Raw genomic sequence first — 25,612 nt, 5'->3', positions numbered from 1 at the left:
GCAGCTACATATAAAGCTCGGCTGTATATTAGTTTTATGGGAAAAAATATTATACATGCAGAGGAACTATTCTTTTATATGAAAGTTCCTGAAATTCTCATTAACTACGGTAACAATCATATTGTTACTGTTGCCAGCTCTCATGATTTTATCACCAGTCACACGTGTAAATCCTCAGTTCCTAGACTCAAACGATTATCTGGTAATCCCAGATTTGTTTTTGGTAAGTCTGTGTTTCTAGTCTTACAAGTGGTCAAGTTCTTGATAATGTGACCCCAAACAAACACCAAAGACAGGAGACAAATAATAAGTCCATGGTTAGTATTTTTAAAATCCTGTGATTTGGGGAGACGTGAGAGTTTTTTGCATGTGAGAGTTGGGAAGACTGTTACAACATACATGGATTCAAAAGCCAGTGCTACAGAGAGCCACATCCTTCTTTCGTAGCATCCTGCACAAAGAAAATGTGCTGGTGGGGCACTTCGAAATTAGCCGAACTGAACTACTGCAGCAAACCCCTCAGACCAAAGGGCAGCTCGTTCACAAAGTTAAAGTTACTAGCAAGGTAGAGACAACAGTCACTTCCCTGCCTAGTTCATTCTGACCTAGCTCTGTTGTAAGTAGCACACAAGTAGCTTATGATTGTAAAAGAGAAAGTTTAGAAGAAAAAGCATTTTTCCGCACAAGCCAGTCAATTGCTTTGTCAGCCATTTGCCTGCAGCGCCCTTTCCCGCTCCTTGTGTGTAGCCAGTTTTAGTCAAGGGAACCCAGGACCCCAAAATGGAATAAGCATCTTGAAAGAGCTCATATCCCATTTATGCGTGTAAATAAAGGTCAGATTTTTTTCAAAAAATACCCAACAACCCAGACACTTCTGAAAACCTTGCAAGTATTTGGAGACCTAAGTGGGAACTCAGCACTTCAAAAGATCTTGCCCTAAATTAGTTTGTCTTGTGGTTTGTGGGAGTCTTTCACACAGCAACAGGGGAAAGAAACGTATGTTAAAAGGTAGACAAATGTGATCGTAAAGCTATGGAAATTGGAAGGGGGGGGGGTAACGCTCACGGAGCAAGGGAGAAGAAGGGAGGAGTAGCACCTGAAACAATCTTCTGAAACTGTGGATTTCAAGCATCCAGTGCCCTTTTATCCCTTCTTTATCCAGCTGTCCTTTCACACCCTCTGCTACCAGATTCATGAAAGAAATGTGTGTATGTAAGATACACCACAAACTGGAGTCAAGCTTCAGACTGCTGCAGCCAGCTCAGGGGGACTGCGAGGAAAGGAGGTGGGGAAGCGTCTCCCCTTGCGTTTGCCTCTCAGGGCTGCTTCTCTGCAAGGGTCAGATGGTCAAAATTCGTCTACCAGATGTGCTGGCATTCAAATACAAAAGTTAAAATACAACCAAGCTACCTGAAGCCTCCCTTGTACAACAGGCTGGGTGTGGGTCTGCCTGTGTACCAGGCCACAGGCAAGAATAAGATGTTAGGGGCATAAGCAGGGACAGAATCTGTCATGTATGTTTTACCATTCCTTTCTGCCTTTCTGTCTGAACAGTGGGTATGAAAAATGCCTAATGGAGAATTGCCTACTAGGACTATCATTGCTTCTTGCCTGTCTCCATGAGGACAGTGAGAAATGCTCAATATCAGGCACAGCTCTCTCCCTGAAGAGGTATGCATGTCACGTAGTTATGCATGTTCTTAGGGTACTCCAGTGATGCTTTGGTATAATATCCACTGCTCCGCAGAAGGTATTGAACTACACACCTAATCTACTTGAGGGTTTCTTTTTTAATATCCCCAATATTCATTCCTGTTTATAGAGTCATACATATTGTGCATGTTTGTTTTTTCTTCCCAGAAAAGATATTAACCAAAAAGGCTATAAAGGTGCTCTGTTCTCCTGAAATGTATCCACAGCCAAGCATCTTTGACTGGGAACACTGCCTCTCACACAGCTTTGTCAGCTGTGCTAGGCAGAGGAGCACAGCTATCTTCTTAGGTCATGGGTAAAAATGTAATTGCTAATGTTTTAGGCTAGGTTTTTAAAGCACATTTGGGTTTGATGGGAACCTAGGTATTAGTATGAGAGTGTGTTAGGAGCCTAATTAGTAGAGATTGTTGCTTGACAGAGAAGATTTAGTTATACTAGACTGCAGTGAATTTTTATGGAAGCAGACTGTATTGCTCTGAGATAGTCTAGTGTCTCCATAAACCAGGAGTTCTGAGTCCTGGCCAGTTTACTTTTGGTAAATCTTAAAATAAAATTTTATTCTGTTTCTTCTTTCATATTTGGGGTTAGATTGTGCAATATTTGAATGCAGATGTGCAAGGATGATGCTAGGGGCTACTGAGTTCAAGGAAAATTCAACCAGCTCACCGGCAGGGATTTTTTTGAAGGAACGCAGTCTGGCTCCTCCACACCACTGAGCACAGCTTACTGAGCACGCTGGGGCAATGGGCCGTGGGACCAAATAGAATGGTGCTGTAAATGGAGGAAGGGAAAGTGCTGGTGTTCAGCATTTTGTCTGGGACTAAAGAGATCCGTACTTCCCAGATTCTATGGGAATTGGGGGGCAGGGGGAAGTAATATTTTAGTAGTTAATGTGCACTAGAACAACAAACTTAAGAGCTCCCTCATCAGAGCTGGAATCCAGGGTTACACTTAATAGCTAGGTCTCTTTTTCACACGCACCAACATAGTAGAGATCATCAGATCTCTTCCCTATAGACCTTAAATTAATCTGTAGTACATTTATCTATTTAATCTAGTTAACCAGTTATAGTCTTAGGTAGTCTATATTATTTTGCATCTACAAACAGAGCTTTAAGATGGCCTTAGAGTATACCGTAATGATACGTTTTATGTGTTTATTCATTGGTCCCTTAGCATAAACTTTTATTTTACTGTATTTACTAATATATGCTAGATATAAAGAGGCAAGAGACACTGCAGATCTCAGTGGTTCATTAGTCCTGGCACCTAATCCTGATTTAAAGCTTTTCCTTCTCCAGACCACAAAATAGCTTCCTCCTATATCATGTGTATTAAGTGTGAATCCACAGAGGGAACTTTTAAAGATTGCTGCTCCAGAAATAATGATTCCTCTATATCTCTTCTGGTATAATTTATTATTCTGGAGGAATTTCCCTGTGTAAATGCCCAGCTCTGAATACAGTCACTTTTATCCAGAATTCAGTGCTTGTATGTAAGTAATTTTGGCTTAACTATAAGAGCATAGTTTCACAAATAGTTTCAGAAATAGTCATGTGCTCTGTTTCCCATTGTAGAGACATGTCTCCCTCATTAGTAGGTACAGACAACTATTATCAGAGATCCCAGGGCATTTTTAGAAAATCTTTAATGAACCAGACTTGTTGGGCCTTTGCTCCTGAGATAATGCACATGAAATTCCACCAAAAAAAAGGAATTAAAATAAGTGATCCTCAAAACAGTGCAGGAGAGTTACTGAGGGCCTGGTGCCATTTCTCTCAGAGGGAGGCCTTCCCTCTCCTGGTGGAAAGATGCCAGATACTGAGTTGGGAAGAAAAGAATATGAAATAATATTTTTCCTAGCGTCGTTCCAGTACCTGGATGCTGATCTGATGGCTTGGATGGGAGTTAATCCAGGTTTTTAGCTAGACTGAGTTTTTAATAGAAAAAGTAAGGAGATTTGTCCCCCCTTGCTTGCCAGCAGGGGACAAATTTTCATGCTGTCAAATTAAGCTGCTCCTCATACCTAGTTTTCATTTAAATCTATGCCACCAATTTACCCTTGATGAGATGGGCCCATAAATCTCAGCCAAAAGAATTATACAACCTATTCATTTTCTTTTTGCCTTAATCAAGGGCATCCTCTACTATAATATTCTCATGGTAGAAACTTAGGAAACACTGCAGCAACAAAGGACTCCAGCCATTCAAAACCTTACCCTGCCCAAGGGCTGAAGGTACCTGAACCCTGATTACACATGGAAGCGTATGACTTAATCAGCTCTCACACTCCCTGAGGTTGAAATGATGAGGCATTGACAGGCTGCAAACAAGGCCATGACTTCCAACACTGCCTGTCCTCTTGGGGTGTTGAAATGCCGAGCTGCTATGACATCTCATAGGGGAGCAGTGCTTCGGCTTGGTGAAAGCTGACCCAGAAAGGTCACCCTCCATGCCCAAGCCAGCCAGTAGTCCTTCTGTACCTCTTTACTCCATGGCATCTCTTCACGGGCCTATTTAAGGCCATGAAAATATTCCCACTGACTTGAGTACAGCTGATTGGTAGAGCAGATCTGAACATGAGAGGCAAAAAAGAGCTTTGTGTGAATAGCGGTCATGTAAGCAATGATCGCTCATATCAGTGGCAGCTGCAGGACCAGACCCTAGAGCACTAACATGGAGCCTGGACGAACCCTGTGTTTGTTGCTTGTAGGTCCACATTTTAATAAAATTGTCAAGTAACAGACTGAATGCAGAAGTTCATGATGCAGATGAAATAGAAAGGTCTGGAGAGGCTCTTATCAACCTGAAAAAGTTTTATACCCCTCATTTGTGTTATAACGATTGCCTTATTATCCTCCAAGGTGCCGCACATTTTATACCTGAGCAGCACATTAGAATTCAAGTGCCCAGACAGGCTTCCACGTTGTTTTCAAGAACTGTTAAGTTCAGTATTCATGAGCGCTGGGTCAACCATAACTCCCTTAGAAGTTATTTACTAGTTCCTTGTTGCTGTATGTCTTTCACTAAACTACATACCTCATATGGAGTCCACTGTTTTATCTTTCAGCACTGAGGAATAGTTACTGCTGGACTCAGGAGACATTTATCAAAGACATGACTGCTGATTTACTACAAAGGGCTGCTGAATACCTCCAGGAACTGTCTTTGACCCAGCGCTATAAATTCTGTACGATAGAATTGGCAGACTCTAACAGCTTTTGGTAACCAAGTACCACAAAAAGAAGCCCTGACCTCAAAGGACCTTACCTTTAAGGTAAGAAATTGTGTAATGGTTTGAGTTTTAGGATAAAATATAAAATTAAAAGAGTGAATCTCTAGGATATGAAGCAAGACTCATATTTTTTCTGCTTTTCATAAAGAAATGTTTAAAATTAATCTACAATTATCACTTTTTACACATTTCTTAATTAAGCATTTTTTTGCCCATGTGGCTAAATGCATATTCACGTATTCCATGGATCAACATCAGGACATGGTTTTCTTCTGAAAAACAAAGGTGAAGTGCATTCAGATACCTTATTTTAATTATTTTCAGGATGCTTGTGTTCCAAACTAAGAACGCTTTAAAGACACAGTTGCATTCTTGAGACTGGTCCAAGCCCTGTTGGTACAGGGGTTGGTTGTACCCTCTCGTTTTATCACACCAACAGTCTCGTTACATGAGAAGAAGCTCTAAATCAGTGGTACAGAGTGGGTGCAAATGTTGACATTTGCATACACTGGGTATGAAGGAGGGCATTAGGTATAAACAGCACTCACAGGAATTCATGGTAAGGCAGGCGTTTTAACCAGCAAAATAAAGACACAACTTTATCTTTGCAGCACACTAGAGAAGACAGTGGAAAATTTGGTGTATTGGTAGAAAACCTGGTGCATATGTCAGCATTCAGAGCCATTTGAATATTGTTTAGGTGGTTATTTGTAGCTAAGCTACAATTTGTAGCTCTTCACTTAGTGTTTCTCCCACCCTTCCCCACGAGCACAAGGAACCTTTGGAGAGGGTTTCTGTATATCTGTTGATGGAGTTTGGATGGACTATACAGCCTCACTGCTGGGAAGGAAGCATTGCAATTAGTTCCCATTTTAAAGGTAACAGTGGGAACAGAAGAGCCAGTTCAGCTCTTATGTAAGGGGCAACTGGTCAGGCAGGGCAAAGTGATGACACAAAGGAGTGAGACTGGAGAGAGAGACAGCACCTGGAGAGAAAGGAAAGTCAAAGGCATAGAAAAAGCTGGCAGTTACTGGAAAAAATAAGAGAGAGAAAATTAGTAAGGAGTGAAATGTGAGGCGGCTTAATGGAAAGAAAGACTGGAGAAGACAGTACAAAACAGCAAAGAGAAAGATAAAAGATGCAGCAAAGAATGAGTAAGTGAAAAGAGAGGATAAAAACAAAATATTTCACATCTGCTCATGGGGTTTAGATGACAGTTCCTGCTTAAATTCATGGTACATGTGTGAACGCACGGGTTCCCTAGGTGACTTTGAAAATCTCAGCCAGGAAATCTATCCTGCCAGAAACAGTACCTCAGACAGGAAGCGTTACCTCTAGAAAAGCCAGTTCAGGAGCTGAATCACATCAACTGGCCAATTTTCTTTTATTTTTTAATGGAAAAAAATGAGGCAAGGAAAAGAGAAATGGCTGCTGCCTGTCTAATAAGGGCATTTCAGACCGTGTGCATGCTCTAATATTTTCCACTGGAGGAATACAGAGCCTTTCCTCATTTTCCATTGCCTTTTGGGACTTGTATTATGCACTGAACTCAGGTTCTTCTCTTGGCATCTTCTTCTCCTGCTCTCTTTTGTTTTTCTTCTCTGTCTCACGGAAAGGCAGCCTCTTACTGCTGTGAAGGAGCCTGCCTCCAGCCCCCTCCCTCCCTGCCTGTCTCCAGGGAACCTCACTTGGAGACTCTTTAGGTGCATGAGATTATCATCAGCTGTGACCTGCTCTCCCTCAGTTTTTTACCTATATGTCCTTACTGTGACACTGGCAATGAGATGAGTAGATGTCATTGTGCTTCTTTTACTGCTTCCTCTGTAAAGCTATTGGCTTTATATTATAATTAGCTCCAGTGTCTGGCACTCCTCCCTTTCAAAGGAGGATGGAGAATAGCTGTGGCCCTTGAGGCACGGGAAGGGTAGTTCCTACAGGCAGCTCTTCACCTAGGGAAAGACCCTCAATTCAGCTTAGGAGAAGGGGTTGCCTAAGGTCCAGTTGACTGTGAGCTGACTCTGACTTGCCTCTGCTCCTGTTCCCTCTCTGCACTGGCCTTTGGCATCTGCCTCCCTCATTTTGGAATATACACTCACTGTCAGGTCTATGAGATGCTGATAAAGGGCGATTCATACCCCTATTCCCCCCCCCCCCCCCTTAATCTAATTTCCGCCTGATTTAAGGTAATATACTGGTCTGTAGATACTCACACATTCACTTCTACTTCTCCCGCTGTATATGTATAAATCAGGGAAAGCACAGGTGATAATCCGCAAATTTACAAGGAAGCACCAGCAAAATTCATCAGACAGAGCTTTAACTGCAGCAAAATATTTAACGCATACGGCTAAAACTAATCATGCACTGGGTTTTGGTTGAAATCACGCTATCTTTTCATCAAAATATAGCTCTGGAAATGCTCTCCATTCCTGCTTCACTGTCTTGCATATTGTAAGTTTAATCACAAAACTCAGAATTTGGCTCCCTATCCACACAGTAAGTGGAAATCTGGTTCCTTGTGTTTCCCTAATTTGTATTATTTACAATAACAATAACTCTCCTGAGCTGGTGGTGGAAGTCAAATGACAGACCGTTCACCTATTATGCCAGTTTTTTATCAATTAGCTTGTTTAATATACCAGATGAAACCAGTGTTTTTATTGGCCAGAATCTGGGCTGTGCCTGAAGACATATTTTAGTAAATTGAGCATTAAAAAAGCTTTGGAATATTAAGCCAAAAATAGATTTTTGTGCTTAAATAAAGTACCCTCCTTAGCCTATTGCATGCATAATATAATAGTAAGCTGTTATTTCAAAGTCGGGCCAACTTTGAGACTTTCAGAATCTGTAAAAAAGTAAATAATGATAAAGAAGAAATTCATATTTTTTAGGCTTTTAAAAAGGCCATTGTGTAAATCACCAGCTCCTACAATAGGCATCTGTCTGAAAATATTCCTCAGACTTTCACACAAAATGGTGCTGTGTTCATTAAACACCCTGTTTTTGTAGTCAGTTCTGCTCAAAGATAAAACCTTTCTGAAGAACCTTCCAAAGCAGATTTGTGAAAACGTGTGTATTTTTGTCTTGAAAAGAGCTTACCTGCATGCTAACAAGCTACAACAGATACAGCATTTGCTGATGGCTGCTTCAAGAGTAGGACAAATTTATTTCACATGAGTAGATGTTTCAGATGAGACGAAGGATGGAAAGTGAATTATATTCCTGGTAATAACTCATTCTAGATATCCGTATACATTTTACAGAAGTAGGCTAAGGGACTTCTGGGTAAGTTAGGACTGCAGACTACTTTTGTGTTTTCTTTCCTTTTTAGGGCATACGGGAGCTGTATAATTAAATGGAGATTATTGGTAACATTATTCAGCAGTCATTATGGAGTCATTAGGGTTCTGCTTGGGCAGAAAGATAAGTCCCCTTCCTCTCTCACACTTAATGCTTCTATCAACAGCTTAGAAAAGTGGTTCACAATGAATTGCCACTTAAGCAGTCCTATCTTCAGCTGCAATCTCCCTCCTGGTGTTCTTCCCTGTGGGCTAGCTCAGAGGGTCAGTAGAGCTAGTTTGCTTGATGTAATGCAGACTTTCTGATAGCTTTTGGCACTTTGCAACTGCTCCTGTTAAAAAAAAAAAAAAAAAAAGAAAGAAAGAAAAAAAGGGGGGGGGGGGAACTCATAGGGAATGGAGAAAGAGTGGCTGCTGATCCAAACAGTGATTCCTTTCTTGCATTTTGTTCTGTAAGTAACAGATGAATGTACTGTGTTGAGTCACTCTCCACGCTCCTCCGGCAAAGCAGTATTCTCCTTCCTCCAGGGCTGATGGTTCACACAGTTAAATTACACAAAGCTCCAGGTTGCTCCGTGAAGAAAGAGCTATGCAGCTTAACTGCTTTCCAAACTCCACAGCTCTCCAGTGACTGTTTTAATGCAGGATTTTTGAGGGCTGGATTCCCTCCATACCACACGTTGGAAGTGGGCATATAGTCTGGTGTCATTACATAGCAGTTAATAATTCTGTGTGTGTGTGTGTGTGTGTGTGTGTGTGTGTGTGTGTACACGCTGGAGCTGGCCGGAGAAAGGAAACGTCTGTTTTGTGGGAAATTCCAGGTTGTCAACATTTCATTTTGTTCTGTGCTGGAATGAAACATCAGCATTACCAAATACCTGGCAGAATGGAACAATCTGTGTCAGTGCTTGCCTTCCTGCCGGCCAGTTCCTCTGACTGCTGGGCACAGCACCTGGGCACAGAGCACCACGGTCTTTAAGCAAGCCGGGTGATGGGGCAGAGGACTGCCAGCTGGCCAGGCTGACAGGACAGTTTCCACAGGAAGTTTAATGAAATCAGCACGCGTTTCTGGCAGGCAAACAGATTTATATTTTCAAAGCAGATCGTTACAGTTTTTTGCTTGCTTCTAAATCATTTAATTTGAAATTTTATTTTACACAAGCCAAATCAAATGTCCCTTCCTGTTCAGCTGATCACCTGATAAATTCCAAGCCTGACAGGCTCCAAAGATGCACTGAGTGAATGCAAGGTAGAACTGAAGGCTGTGCACACATATGCAAAGGAAGCGGCAGTATCCTGTCCTTCTAGGACACCCCCCCCCCCCCCTTTCAGAGTCGCGTGCCCTCAGCTGGAGGATGTGGGAAAAAGCACTCAGCATTCCCCAGGATAAGTCCTGTAAAATATGAAAAAAGTAAGAATTTTAATTATGACCTTTTTATTTTTCTTTTTTTAGTGGAGCATAACTGAGGATTTAACTTTATAAGCCTCACTGCTGAACATTTTCTGTGTAATACAAATCAGTGACTAGGTATGTTATGCAGGCTTGGAACCACCATGGGCTAATCCTGCGAGGTGCTGAGCACTGAGAGTTTTGATTCAGTTCAGCTGGGAGCTCTTGGCAGCCAGCAGGAGCCAGACTTTGCCCATCAGAAATGGAGGAATAAATGTTCACTTTAAATCAGTAAAGGTGAAATCCATTCTTACTGTATATGTCCTGACTGAGTTCCTGGGTCTGGTTTTACACTCTGACTGTACCTGAATTTTGTGATAGCACATGACCTTTTCTCCCTCGTGTTTGCCACGTCCTGCCCCTGCCCTGGACTCCAGGCTGTGGGGAGCATGAGGGAGACCACCCATCCCATGGCTCTGGACTCAGCTGTTGGTGCTAATGGCAACTTTGCTATTAATTCCAGAGGAATCAGGATTTCATTAGAGAATTTTGCAGTCAGTTTTAATGACAGCAGGATTAGGCAGTAGTGATAATAGAAGATGAGAGGGATAGCATTTTGGGAAATCAGAGATCAAGCAGTATAGATGACTGAAATCTCCTGTTCTAGCATACACATCTCAAAATACATTTTTTCCTCATAAATAAAGTCATGCCTCTGTTTTACAAGCTTTTCCTTTTTTTTTCTCCAACGAAAGCAATGCTATACCTCTCACTAAACTGTTGGACATTTCCTTCTAAGTAGATGTGTACATGCTGTTGCAGACACCTGTGTGCAATATTATTTCCATTATACCTTAGTGATATTTAACAGCTAAAACAGTCGCAAAGCTCTGAAACAGATAAGATATAAATAAAAATTAAAATAAAAATAAATAAAAAAAGAAAGACAACATTAAACCTGAATAATAACCTACCATGAACCATTGATTTTAAAAGGGAAGTTAATATAATGGGGAATCAAGAAATCTGATACACAGAGCCAGTAACTTCTCAATATGGTTTAAATCCTGCAGCCCATCTTGTGAGTCAGTTGATCCCACTGAGTATGTTCAGGTCTGGTCTGAATTGCAAATGGGATTCACCCTGGAAACATTATTTTGGAAACAACAGCTGGATGAATGGCATGCAGGGGAGACAATGTCCCAGTAAGGCACGTGTGGAGGCCTTAGCAGAAGTGGCAGAATTTCATAGCAATTACTGCAAACTTTCTCACTATTATGGATGAGCAGTGACAGGCTTGCATTGTTAATCAGAGTAATTAGGATTTAGTCGAGGCATGACAATAACCTATGCCTCATAAAGGCCTGAAGGCTATCCATTTTCTTCCCTTTTCCTAGGAGTCTTCTGTTGTGATTAGTAGATAGCCCAGCGGGGATGCAATCAGGAAATCTCAAGTGAATCAGTGTCCCTAAATCTTCAGGCTTGACAGGTTGAAGTCTGACAAGCTATTAGAAAAAAACCTACTGATCATTAGGCTGTCTAAAATAGACTTAGCTTGTTTCTGTCTGTATCCATTGATTTATCTACAGAATGATATTGTTTGAAGCTTAGATTACTCATGCAGCCGCTGGCTGACATAGTTTGTATGATAAAATGACAAAACATGGTTCTGGCTAAACATACTAGTATTTTTATTTTTGACTATTTCCTTGCGTTTGACTCATTCTGTGGTAGCAAAAAGCTGGTTCAATATTATTGTGAGAAACAAAAAGCAGAATTATACTGAATGGTTTAAAACAATTATTTGATCAGCCAGCAAGCCAAGTATCTCCGACACATACGGAAGAACTTCAGCCTTTCCACAGATCATTTCAGAGCAGTGATTTCTAGGTCAGCTGCTGTGAGCTATGCACTTTGCTTCATGGAGTTCAGAGCTGTGCTTATTATAAAATCCCTGATAAAAGCCCTCCTTTATGCATATCCCTTTTCCACTTCTAAGCAATTTTTAATGAACAAAAATTAAGAAATTAATTTTAATTCAAAATAGGTGCATAATACAAAAATATTTGGGTTGTGAGATTTACTTACTTTTACACTGCACTAAAGCTTTCATATCAAAAAGAACAAATCAGGTTGGAAAATTTCTAGACAGACATTTCTGTTGGACAGGATTGTATTCTTATTTGTCATTTACAGTGACATCTGTTTTTCCAGTTTTCCCATCTTGTTTCTTCCATTATTCAAAAATTACTGGCTTTATTACAGAATTCAAATCTCAAAGTGGAAAATAAAGAACTAATTCAGCTCTTCTTTCCCATTGGCAGAAATATAGCAATCCTACACAGTTGAAAAAATCCTGCACACTTGGAAAAAACAACCTCTAAACATCAATTTTTCACCCTTATGCATGTAGAATATATATGCATAAGCAACCATAAATATTTTTGTATAAGTACACATATGCACATAACATAATATGTATGTTTGTGGTACATGTTATCTATACAATTTCTCCTGCCAATGAGAGTCATTCAATTTGTGCTCTAAAAAGAAATAAAGATTCAGTTTTTATTTAAAGCAGATAGTAATACAGGCAAGTAGCTTCATAAATACTTTATTATATTTATAAATATTGAAAAAACGTTGACATGGCATGATGCCTTCATATTCCTGCAAAAAGATCAAGGGATACTTAAAGACATAGTAGCATAGTCCCCAGTTTTATGTAAACATGGCATTCTTTGTATTGCATTCTTCTTTTTAGTAGCTGCAGTAATAAGGTATAACCCTTATATTTACATTGTATTATATTTCTCAGAGTCACAGAATCACAGAATAGTTGGGGCTGGAAGACACCTCTGGAGATCATCTGGTCCAACCCCCCCTGCTCAAGCAGGGTCACCTAGAGCAGGTTGCCCAGGACTGTGTTCAGTTGGGTTTTGAATATCTCCAATGATGGAGACTCCACAGCTCTGGTCAGCCTGCTGTAGTGCTCAACCACCCCCACAGTAAAGAAGAGTTTTCTTGTGTTCGAGTGGAATTTCCTGTGTTTCAGTTTGTGCCCATTGCCTCTTGTCCTGTCGCTGGGCACCACTGAGAAGATCTTGGTCCCATCCTCTTTACTCCCTTGCGTTAGGTATTTATAAACAATGATGCAATGTTGCCCATGCTGGACTGCCCCCTAAACCTGACCCATAAGCTCTCAGCTTGCCCCTCGCCTGTCTCCAGACAGAGCACCATGCATTCCCTCTACTTTCTCACATAAAGGGCAATGCTCCTCCTTGCTCTCCCATCTGTCCTTCCTAAAAAGCCTATATCCATCCATAACAGCATTCCAGTTGTGTAATCTATCCAACCATTTCCATTTATTACTTAAAGGAGATCCACACATAATTGCTATGAGAGGAAGTGTGAAAACTCTGTGTAATTTGCTGTACACAAAGCCTGAAGCTGCAGTTAGAACTTACTGTGGTTTAATTTGTAGTCTTTGGCTTTTCACACACAGATTTGCCAAAATGACATTTAACATACTTCATCTTGCAGGCTAAGGTGAAATATATGCAGCCAAATGGATGTTTCCATTTAGCTGGGCATCAGATGATAGCTTTCATTAGGTCCTTCCATTATTTTGCTTTGTTGTCTGATTTTTTTGGTTAGTCAACATTTAGAAACCAATTCTGAGATTTTGGATTTCATTAGTAAAATAGAAGTCATCACCAAAATATTTTTAAAGAATACTTAGTTGGGGAATTGGATAAAAATGAGAAAGCTCTGTAAGGGAGAGTTGAAAGCAGCAGTTAAAAGAGAAATAGGCATACTTTTTAAAGAATAAATATATGTCAGTTAGTTATATCAATAGCTGCAATAAAAACAGACTCTGAAAGAACCACATCCATAAGAAGAAAATAGTTTAACAGCAGTGTAATAGAAACCATTCAAAGCAGAAAGACATCTTCCAAAATATGGAAGCTGTGTCCAGAGAAAGAAAACAGAGGAAGAATATAATCTCCAGCAAAATAAATGTTCAACCACAGCAAAGCAAGCCAAAAATATTAGTAGCAGAGATTTTAGCACAAGTCAGTACAATGACAAATCAGTAACTATAGGAGGTGTTCACGCAAGAGATTTAAAAAAATTCAAATATAAAATTGTCAATCAATCAGCTGTGATGTGTTAGGATAATGTGACAGGTATAGAGAATGGGAACAAGAGCATCAGAGAAGGTTTCTATAAGGGAGGTTAAATAGATGATACCCTCCCCTTCCAAAAGGAATGACCAAAAGGGTAGTACAGTGCAGATCTCTAAAATCATGAAGATAAGAAACTTTTGCAACAATACAAGAACTATGGGGCACTTTATTAGATAACAGGTTAAAAATAAAAAAGGAAGTACTTTTGTTGTTCAACACACGATTAAATTGTAGAACACCTTGCCAAAGGATGGATGCTGTGGAAGACGAACAGGTGAAAAAAAATTCCAAAATTATAGATAAATTCACGGAGATCAGATGCTTTGTTATTAACTATTAAAAATTGGTGGTCTATATGCAGCCTCTGGTTCAAAAAGTCCTTACATTGGTAACTGCTGAAAGATGGGAAGCAGGCAGATGTTCAAAAGGAGAGCACAGAGTGAGGCCTCCCCTGATCAAACCTCCCAGCTGCTGCCGGAGACACAACACTCTGTCAGAGAGATATTGGTCCAGGCCTGTGTTATATTGCTTGTGCTTTCACACTGTCAACTGTTCTTTTTGTCTATTTAATCATCCTCATTTGCAGGGATGCTTACTTATATGGTACTTTTCCTCTTTTGAATTAATGATTAGGAACAGCTTGAGCAGGAGAAAAGAGAGATGCCTAAAAGAGGAGCTTTTTGCCACCTTTGAATAAAAGTCTATCAAACAATTTCATAGTTTTTTGTCTACTTGCAAAGATATGATTCAGCAAACAAAACACCTCAGTATATTTTTCCACAATGCTTTGTGCTTTACTATACAAATAGTTTAGTAGTATCATCTCTTACTGCTTCAGCATACATTTGGCTGTCTGTATACTTCTGGGTGGGGACAGGAGTGGCAGGTAAGTTCTCCCATGTACATTGCTGGTAACTTGAAGAAAGCAGAATGTCTTTTAATTTCTTTGGTCATGGGACCAAGACGCAGGAGAGATAAAGTGGTTTGCTCTTGTGCATATGGGAAACCTGTAGCCAAGCCAGAAACCAAATGCAGGATTTCTGAATCCCATTTCCTACCCCGACCAGTGGAACATCCTCTGTCACCAATAAGGCTGTTCAAAACATGAGGTATCATTTCAAAATCCATTCAGTGTATATTTTACTGGGATACATCTTTTGAAAAAGCATTTTTCCATGCTCTGTCATCAAAAATTCCAGCTTGAACACGATTAACTTAGCCCAAGTTTTGGAAACAAGATTTAGGCCCTTCAGGGGATTGTCCTTCCCTGGTGTTGTTAATCCTGTGGCTTTTAAGGCATTTTTTTCATAAAAAGGAAATGTGTTTTGTTTTACTTCAATGTTTACAAGTGTTTGTCTGGGAAATATAGGATTATAAAGGAACACATTTCATGCACCACGCTGGGTGTGTTAGTGCTTTGTATTCTGCTACCACATCTGAACTTCCTTCATGTTGTGTTTCATAATGTCCCAGACAAATAAGAATGAGATCATATTCACTAGAATTGTTTAACTGTCAGTGGTCTGACCCTGAAAAGGATGAGACACGTTAGCTTCCCATCAACTTGGATGGGAACTGAGGTTGCACAGCATCTGGTGGGATGTTCTCAGCACCTCACAGAATTTGTGCTTTTAACTCCCACGTCACATTTATTTTATTCAATATATTGCAAGCATAATTATAGTTAGCACAATTGGTACTTTCACTTTTAACTAAAATGCCTCTACCCTGCAGGCAAAATAATCATCACGAGATGACATTGTGATGAATGATGATGTCTCCAACAAACTGCTTGAGCCATAAACGGAAGGAGGCACTACATTTCATCCTATTTTATTTGAAATTGCATATGCTGCAAATCCATTTTTAGCGGAAATGAAATAAAGCATTTTAAACTACAAATTACAATAGTCTTAATGCAATAATACACCAGCTTCTGTTGTCCTCAGTTCAAGTCCTGACAGGGAGTTTCAAGACAATGCTTAAGAAAAGACACATTGATATGAGGGTGGTTCCCTATGATAAGGCTGTTCCAGTTGTAGCTTTTTGCGATGCCTTTCATTTTAAGGAATAAAGAAGTGGAAGTGAAGCCTGGGAAATGGGTAAAGAAAGAAAAAATGTGCAAAACATAATGTGTTTGGGGCACCCTTCTCCTTCTGTCTGTACAATTGCACAGTCCATTGATTACAATGGTGTTTCTCCTGACTTGGACTGACACAAATGGAACAGCATCAGGCCTTCAGATAACAGTGATTTATGCCCTTTCAGGCAGTCACTGCAGATAAGAGTGTTAGGCTATACCTTCTCCTGTGTAAAAGAAGTCAAGTTTGTGATATAAGAGATTCTCTTGGAAATGACAGATAGGACAACTTTGTACCAAGGTTCACAAATTTATTTTAAAGACTTCAAAACAAATTACACTAATTTTTTAGTTGTTCTCTTTCTCAGGATTCAGACTGGACTGATTTTCCATTCTAAATATACAGTATTAATGGAATAATTTACAGACTGATTGAAATATTGTCATTTTTCAAAGAAGCTGGCTTAATTTTCTGGCTGAATACCAGACTTTTCAGTAAATGGAAATACTCAATAAAAAGCTTAAATTATTTCATAAAGATTTAAATAAAGATAGCATTAAAACATCATTGAAAAAACCACAGGCTTGATTTTCCCATGATCATAAATTCATTATCTAGTCACCTGTTCATCTATCATTTATTGAATTTCTCTAAATCCATTATCTGTTTGGACTGACAATATTGACAAAAGCCTCATCATCTGAATTTCCTAAGCCTTTAAACAAGAAGATATGTCTTTCCCTGCCTCACATGGTTCTGACTATCACACAGCCTTCCTGGGGAAGAATTATCTTTTAGGGTTACTTCTAAGGATTCACCATCCCTATCACTCAGAAGTTCCTGATCTCTGAAAGGAGAGAGGCCCATACAAGCTGAAGTTCTGACTCTATATATGGCTGGCCCACTCTGATCCCTGGTAACAGAGCAATAATACAGCTGAATTAGCAGAGAGTTTGTCTGTACCACAGTCACAGAAATTCCTCTCTGGATTATGGAAAAAGTGGTTTCAGAGAATCCGTTTTGTCTGCTAAAAAAAATGTAGTGCAAAATTGATGACCAGATCGTTAGTCTCTTCTCAATGAAATCCTGTTCAAGCTAAAATTCACATAAAGGTTAGCAGTGAACTTGAGTTAAGTGTAGAAGAACAGGACCATCTGAGGAATAATCACAGCACCATTTTTGGAGAATGCCGTCCCTTTGCTCTTATTTTATAACATTCCTGAGTTTGGTAAGCACTTGAGATTGCCACTGCTCACTATGCCAGCTGGCTTGCCTTCCTTCTGTTGTTCTGCAGAAGAATCCTGGCAAGTGAAATATTTCAAAATGTGTTTCTGACACAGTGGTGGAAAACTTACAGCTATTGTTTGAAGCAGACAAGAAAAAATAGCAATGTGTTCTTCTTGTTTGAAGAAATCATATCTTAATGAAAAAGTTCTGGGTTTTCACTCCAGAAGATATGAATTTGGATATTTTGAATCCTTACGATTGAGTCAACTTCAGCAGACTAGCAGAAATATTTGTTTTGATAAGTGAGGAAACACAACAACTACTAATGCGTTTTACCACTTGAATCTCTCTTGATAAACATTCTGTTAGGATTATAATATAAATACATAACTGCTTTTCCTCATTTCAACATGCCACTTGTGAACAATTTTTGTCATAACAAACCCCATCTTCCCTGCTTTTCATTTATCTGCCTAGAATAGAAATGGTCTTTTTCCATTTATGCTACTAGAATAAACATCTATTAATTCTCCCAGGTCACAAAACCTTCAGCTTCTGAAGGTTAGAAATGTCTGCACAGTATGCAGCTCCTTTGGTTTAGTTCTGCCTTGAATCAACTCAGCAGAAAATGTCCAAATATTTGCCCGGTAATGGGAAAAATGAATGTAATTGATCCATGGCTCTTATGTACAACATCAAAGTACTTAGAGGCAAGAAGCTATTGTATGACAGTGAGTAATAACTGCATGAGGGGATTTCCATTAGCAGGCCTACAAGGAAGATGATTCTAATTTGTGAGTGTCTTGTGAAAAGTTAAAACTGTCGTGAAAGATACAAGGAGTTTTTCAAAAAACCAAACTCACAGAAAGTTGCATAGCTTTTTATATGTATGACCTTGGGATACCCCAGTTAAGGTCAGATGCAATCATAAATTACTGGACTCCACTGAATCCTCCTGTAAAATCCTCCCATAACACAATTTAGAATCTTCCACCTCGAATCTTCCAAGCCACTGTTTTTTTTGATAGCTCTGTGGATAGCAATGAGCAAACTGAGTTGCCATGAATAGTTTTAAAATCTGGCCGGATCTAGTGATCCTTTTCCTTACTGCCGAAAAAATGCAATCTGATGGAAGTGCAGCAGCTCCTGACTACTGTTTATGAGGCTGCCATTGGTACATTCTTGAAATACTTACTACTGGCATCTAGGCAGGGTGTTTAAGGCAAAAGGAGAGAAAAACAGAAGGCTGAAAAGGGAGCTGGTTCTGCCACCTTTGCCTTTACTTCTACTTTACACATAGTTTGTGAACAATGGCAGCAAACACTGGGCCCCCCGTAATCTCCTTTTCAGGTGTATTTTCATAATATTCCCAGGTGAAGTTGCATTTCAAAATTTTCTCTGATTTAGAAAGCTTGTTCTGTTATCGGCTTCTGTTTAAATTATTCTCTTAGACTCTTAGAGATAATATTTCACCTGTACATTCATAATCATACCTACATATGCAAGAAACCTACATACGTATGGAACATACTTCACCCCTATGGTTACATAGATCATCAGTGCTCATGGCTACAATAGCTTTCGTTTTTTTCTTATAAGCTAAACTGTCCATCTCAGAAGTGCATGTACAATGGAATGGGGAAGACAGAGCAGGAACATCCCTGTCTTTCACAGTCTTTGTAGTTTGCTTAAGTGCAGGACTCAGGAACCAGGCCCAGAAGTCATTCCCTACAGCAAATGTGAAAAGAGAGGTAAACAGCACATTAAATGATGATTTTCTCCTCTTTCTCTACATTCCAGTGGGGCTGCGTGGTAGGTGGGAAAAGAGATAGCATGCTCCCTGGAAGGGCACATCACAAATTATTTCCCATTTGTCCCACATACTTATACTATAAAGAATTGCATTTTCCTGAGACACAGCGCTTTGGATGTGCTCCCTGACATGGTTCAGCCTCTTATTTTAGCCCATGCCTAAATTGTGTAATTTAACCTTAAATTAGAGGCATATCCTACCCTTGCAGAGCTTCCTTTCATGCAATTGGGAGCCCTCTTCAAAGACGGAGGGTTAATCATGGCCCTTTGGATGCATGTGACATAGCAACTTGTCCAAGACATAGTCTCATGCAAGAAGAATGGGATCCCTTTGTGGGAAAATCTGGGGCCAAACTGCACAGAACTGATGTCAATAGGATTGAACACAGTGTGAAATTATGGCAAAATGTGATGTATAAGCTGTTTGGTGCCAATGTGCTTTTTATGCATGCACTGCTCTTTTAGTGTTGCTGGTAGTGCATGTCGTATTGTTCTGAGAAACTCTAACTGTCGTTACAAGAGGATTAAAGGAAGATGATCTCAAGGGACTGAGTGACTGTTTTAATTAGATACATGTGGACAGAGTCTAATCCAAAGTCCACAGAAAACTGTAGTAGCAATTCTGATGCCTTTTTGATGATCCCCACTATGAAATCTTAGGAGTAGGAGCGTGAAATACAGTCAGTGAGTGCAGAAGCCACTGACTTACCAGATGAAAAGACATGATGCAGTTTAGGCAAGACATGATGTACTTTTGCAATTGAACATGCTCTTTTTTTGGGTCAGAGCATCTCCAGTGCTCTTTTTATCTTTTTTCTCTTTATTCTGAGTTCTGCTGACCTTTACGTGGCCTCTCACAAGAGACTGCGTGGAAGAATAAAGCTTTAATCTCCTGCAGAAACCAAAATAAAAAAAATTAACAATCTAGGCTAGACATAGAAAACTTACTGTATCTTCTTATGCAGGCGGCTGCTTCATAAATGTTGTTTTAGCCCTTTTGCTTTAACAATGGTCACACCTCTTTGCAACCGCTTCGTGGTGTCTTAATCTCTAGATATGTATAAACTGCATTCATTCTTCTAGCACAAGTTAGGATAATACAGTGGAAGACAGCAGGATTTGGTTTGAAAGTTCTGGAGCTTATGAAAGGCAAGTGAGATAAGAAAATGTCAAAGAAAACAGATCATGGGCAGACGCAGATGTTCAGCTTATGGTCACATCTTTGATCCTTTCATCTCCCTTATATGATGTTTATACAGAGGCAGTATAGAGCCTACATTGCTAATGTGCAGAAGTGAGGGGAATCATGGTCTTGTAGAAAGATGGGACTGTGAAAGGATTGAAGAAGGCTATAGAGTCAATTTTTGTACTGCTTTCTCATGAGAAAGTAGGTCCAATGTCGGCCAGAGTGCAATCAATACACAGCCCACACATTTAGCGAATCTGCAAGCAAATCTGGGTCAGTAACACCGCTGACCTTGAGGGAAGGTTTCTGTTAGCGGATGAAAGTCTCTAGTGACAATACCTGTAGCAGAGCCTAGGATAACTTGGCAGTAAAGGCCCAGCTGAAGAACGTGATTCTGTAGCTAAGCAATGTGGTCGACTGATTTATATCAGGATGAGGATCTGGCTTTAAACAGGCAGAGAGAGAGAATTTTGAACATAAACAACATAAACATTGAAAATCAGTTCAGACTTTTGTTAGAAAAGCAATGCTTAAAGTGTTGCAGAAAGCATGCAAATCTCCTTGTACCTGTGCATCAGCTTTCTGGATAATATCTTCAGTATCTCACAGGTACTGAAGCTTGCCAGCTGTGTGTTTCTGCAGCTGCTTTTTATTGAAAGACACAATAAACACTATAGTCGTGTAAATCCTCTATAAATAGCTGCAGCTAAAGCCATCCCAGCACCCTGTTCAAAGTTAAACACTGTCCCAATTCCCTAACCTCTCTCTACTAGCTTGTAAATTGGGTGCAATACTATTAGTTATCCTTAAGTGCTTTGGGATCTTCTGATGAGAGGCACTGTATACTAGTAAAGTCCAAAGCATTAAAAATAGTTACTTATTTATTTCTCATCATTTCTGAGACATCATTTCCAATCCACCTCCATTGTTCCCTGCAAGCAACTAAAATAATTAACAGCAGACAGCCTGTTAAGAAATGGAAAGTGTTTTGGTTACTTGCTATTTGTGGGTATGCGTTGTTACAGATGGAAGCAGTCAACTGCAGTTGGGACAGTTTTCTGCGGACCACAAACGTTTTATCTCTAGCATTTACTAGATTCTGACTCTGAAAAATTCTGAGATGGTCCAATTTCTTTATGTTTCAGTGTCCAAAATTATGTAGCCCACAATGAATAACTCATTTTCTCTGAGTTCTCTGCTGAAGCCAACTATTTTTTCCTCAAATTCTCCCCCCCCACCCCCAACGCCTCATGCCGATGGAGGCCTTATGTATAGCCCATGGAGCCCTTAAATCCTTGCCAGAACCTCTGGTGCAATCACTGATCAGGAGGTAGAGATCACTCTGATGCCTGACTTGTACAAAAGGACAGAAATCCCAACTAATTGGCGTTTTCTAACCGTGAAAATAGCTGCTAAGTAAAGCCTGTGTTGCCCTACACACAAAGGACATGTATGTGCTGACACTCGCGTAGCGTAACAACTCAGACTTTCAGTCAGACATTAAAGCAAAGGAAAGAATCTACTTAAAGCAGCAGAGACAGCAGTCAAGTGGCTGTGGGAAAGATGAAGCCTGATTTCCTCTCAGATGTCCTACAGGTTAAGATTTCATAATGAATCAGAGAAGTAGCTCTCTACTTAGACCTTGCTTTGAAATTTTCTGTTTCTGTTTCAGACCTGAAGAAGGGCTACATGCCTGGAGTTTGGCCTTTTTTTCTAATTATATTAGTTCTAATCAATGATACTATTTCTACTCTCAGTTATTTCCTACTTTTATACAGGCAGGAGACTTACTGTTGCAAGGACATGTGTCTCGCTTCCTCTCACTCTGAGCTCTCTTAATGATGTGCAGCTGGATCCAAGACAGGCCTCAGAGGACTCCTCAGAGCTGAGGTTTCCCCTGAGAGATGATGCCTGGGTGGAGTGTGACCAAGACAGAAAACAGCCAGGGCAGGGACTTTGTGCTGCGTTGGCTAGGGTGGTCTTAGTTGAGAGGAAAGTTATGGCTTCAGAATCGGAAGAGATTTGCTCTGGACAAGTAGAAGGCCTTAAAAGGATAGACCATCTTGAGAAAAGTTATCAAGAGTTATCCTCGCAGCTAAAGTACTTGGTATCCTGAGCCCCTTACCATCCTGCCCACAGCTGAACAATGCTCTGTTCATTACTGCTGCCACATTTCAAACCTGAACCTTTTAAGCTTAAAGTCTAACAAAACTCTGTTCTAGTAAAGCCTTTAAATCATTCCTGGATATAGTTTTGTTTGTGATCTAGACAAGCCAAAGTCTGAGTGCTCAGCTTGCCTCAGCATGGCTGTTGCTCTTCGCATATCTCAACACTGTGTTCAGGCAAATATAACTAATGATGTCAAATGAGGACAGAGAACTATGGCAAACATGTAGCACAGACAGAGTCTATATTGTCTTTACAAAGAATATTTTCCATGAGGTATCAGCTGCTGCTTTTAATTAAAAAAACAGTTAAGTGGATTCCTCCATGGCCTGGCAGGAGCAGTTTCACAGATACTCCAGCAGTTAAGCACATGCCGACAATGATGATAAGCATGACTGGCTCAGCGACTGAGGAGCCTGGTGGGGTTATTTAAAAATAACTGTTAATTTTTTTCTGGTGGGTTCAACAGTCAGGAATGGGTTTGTACCCATACTTAGAGACGGAGGGTTTCTGTTTGCTGCACGGCTGTGACACTATTTAATCGTCCCTGCAATGCCTGGTAAGTACTGCTCCGTCCTGAGCTGCCTGTGACTTTGGGCCACTGGGGCACTGCTGGAGGTGGTCGTTCTCCTCACCACGTTTGCCTTTGGACTCTCTTCTTGGGTCGTTAGCAAGGCACTCGGCTGGAACTGCCTGTCTGCTGCTTGGAGACCACGGGCTCATTTAACCAAACTATCAATAAGGACCACAACAGAACTTACTGTTTTCAGATGGTTTGGGGGGATGATGGCTTGATCCTGGGGAAGTCCTGGCTTGATTAGCCGCTCTGTCAAGGATTAAGAACATTATTGATACAAGTAACAAGTTAGAAGGTATCAGACACATAGTTACAAATTTTAAATAATACCTTCTGTTCATTTTATTTTCCAATTCATCAATTAAAATGTAGGAAGATTTTGACCTGGACTGTATATTCCTGAAAGAGCAAATCTCCCCCTGCTACCTTTTTTCTTATTCTACTTCTGGCCTGCTTGGTGGAGATGATGGCTCTCCCTGGCGAAGAGTAGTAAATGAATTGTAAAAGCATGTATTATAATTTGTTAGGAATGGAATATTCTTCACACACCTACTGAGTGATGTGCATGAAAATCCATGTGCTGTACACGGTGCATAAGAAGACTTTTTTGTAAGATTTTTTTTTTTAAATGAACTGTGCCTAGAATACTAAAATTGAAACCTTGCTCTGGGTGGTCTTTATTTTTGGCTGAAGCCTCCTAATAGTTCCATAAATATTAATTTATGAAGAACTCAGAACACAAGTGAATGTAGAACTGACCACTTTCTTGGTGTTCTCATGTTACTTAAACTGTATTATTATTATTTGCTTACAGAACAGTGGGAATACTGTTAAAAAAATTAAATGGGACTTTTATCATTGAAAAAATTTGTGGTTTGCTTATTTGGATCAAAAAAAATTCAACCGAGCACATGCAAATAACTTTAGAAATAAAGTGCAACAGTACTAGTTTTGACACCAGCCCCATTTGTTTCCTCTGAAATGTTTTGCCAGTCCAGCAGCCAGATATTTCAAGAACAGCCTCACAAGGGAAGATTAAATGTGTGTGTTTTCATAAAACAATGACATCTTGTTTTCAAAGCCCAGCAAGCTTAAAATGGATATTAGAGCAGCCACATATAAACTGCAGTTCCCAAGGACAACTGTTTAGCTTAAGTGCCATTTAATGTTCTCCTAAATGGTTCCGCTGTTTAGTGTGCAATATATCTTCTAGATTAGACCTTTAATCCTTTACATTGTGCTTGCTGTGTCAAAGAGGGCTTCATGCCAGCTTCTTCCTATTGGTGGGTCTCTTTCTCTCTCTTTAACAGGCACATGAAGCACATCAAAGTCCTGTGTTTTGCCTCTCTGAATCCAAACAAGAAATCCAGTTAAAAGTTTTGTGAACTGAAAAGTTTAAACTGTTTAATGTGTTTTCCCCTTTCTTTCTGATTTAATTTTAGAGCTCTTGTAAACACAAAGAAGAACACGAAAGACAAAAAATAGCCCATAAAAACCGGGTATTTTTAATAAATGGGAAAAATAGCAATATAGGTTAGCTGGGTACATATAATGTTATTGGGGCATCAGAGGGCTATGGCTTTCATACCTCAATGCTTATAGTGAAGAACTCTTTGCCACTACAAATACAATATACAAAGCAGAGAAGTGATCTGGTACACAGTGTTTCACCAGAGCAGGGTATGAAACTAAGCCCAATTTAGTCGATTAAGGAACGTCACTTCTTGCTGAGCTAGCAGTTGAGTGGACTAACCAGAAGACCCTCATTATTGATGGGCCTTAAGTGTAGGTAACGCTCTGTGGCGTAAGTCAATAGTGGGTTTCTGGAAGCTAGCTCTGAATTTCTTGGTCTTGGCTATACTTGCATTTGCTCCTGAGAGGAAAATAAATTTGCCCCGTATGGCCTAAAAAGCAAAAACATGTGCTGGTATTATGAGCAGCCTATTGTCCAAGTTCAGCAGCAGGGAGGTCTGAACTTGTTCAGTTCTGCCTTCCTTCTAGGCATCAGGAAAGCCTATGGGAATCATTATCAAGGCAGGGGAATGAATTCACTGATCCAACAGGTAGCTAAAAAAGGCCATGCCAGTATCTTGCTAGTAGCACAATATGCTATGTACCATGCAGGGGACCCACATCTGGGAGCAAGCTTGGTACACTTGCTCCAAAGCCAATGATGGACAGCAGCTGCTAAGGGAGGGACTCCGTTTCTGGGAAGGTTAGCTGTGGTAGCTGGCATCTGGAGGACATGCTGTATGGAAAGCTAGACTAAGTGGGTGGTGGGGAGGAAAAAATGATGGTGCAGACTGAGCATTTGGTTAGAAGAAATCCCACAATCTCACTTGGCCTTATTCAGTAACCTGAACGTCTGCCTTAGGGAAAGAGAGAATTCACTTCCCCTCTGGTTGCCGTTGCTTCATTAAGTGCAATGCTCACATACCTGACGCCCAAGGTAGCTTTTTGTTGTGACTTCCACTACCTTGAACTGTTACCTACATTTAACTTACTTTCATTTTTGTTATTTCTTTGGGAGCCTATGAGTAAGAGAAATTCATGTCATATTCAGGTCCAGATGTACACACACCCCAAACCAAAAGTTTATCCAAAATTTAATTATCAGAAGTTATTCATATTTGGACTCGAACATTACTAAAACATGGAGCCAAATTTCAACTATCTGAGAAGAAATGGAGTCCAAGTAATGTTGATTAGGAAAGCAAATTGACAAAACCTTTCCTG

Source organism: Dromaius novaehollandiae, chromosome 3 (assembly GCF_036370855.1).
Source record: "Dromaius novaehollandiae isolate bDroNov1 chromosome 3, bDroNov1.hap1, whole genome shotgun sequence".
Classification (NCBI taxonomy): domain Eukaryota; kingdom Metazoa; phylum Chordata; class Aves; order Casuariiformes; family Dromaiidae; genus Dromaius; species Dromaius novaehollandiae.
Note: the sequence above shows the minus strand (reverse complement) of the source record.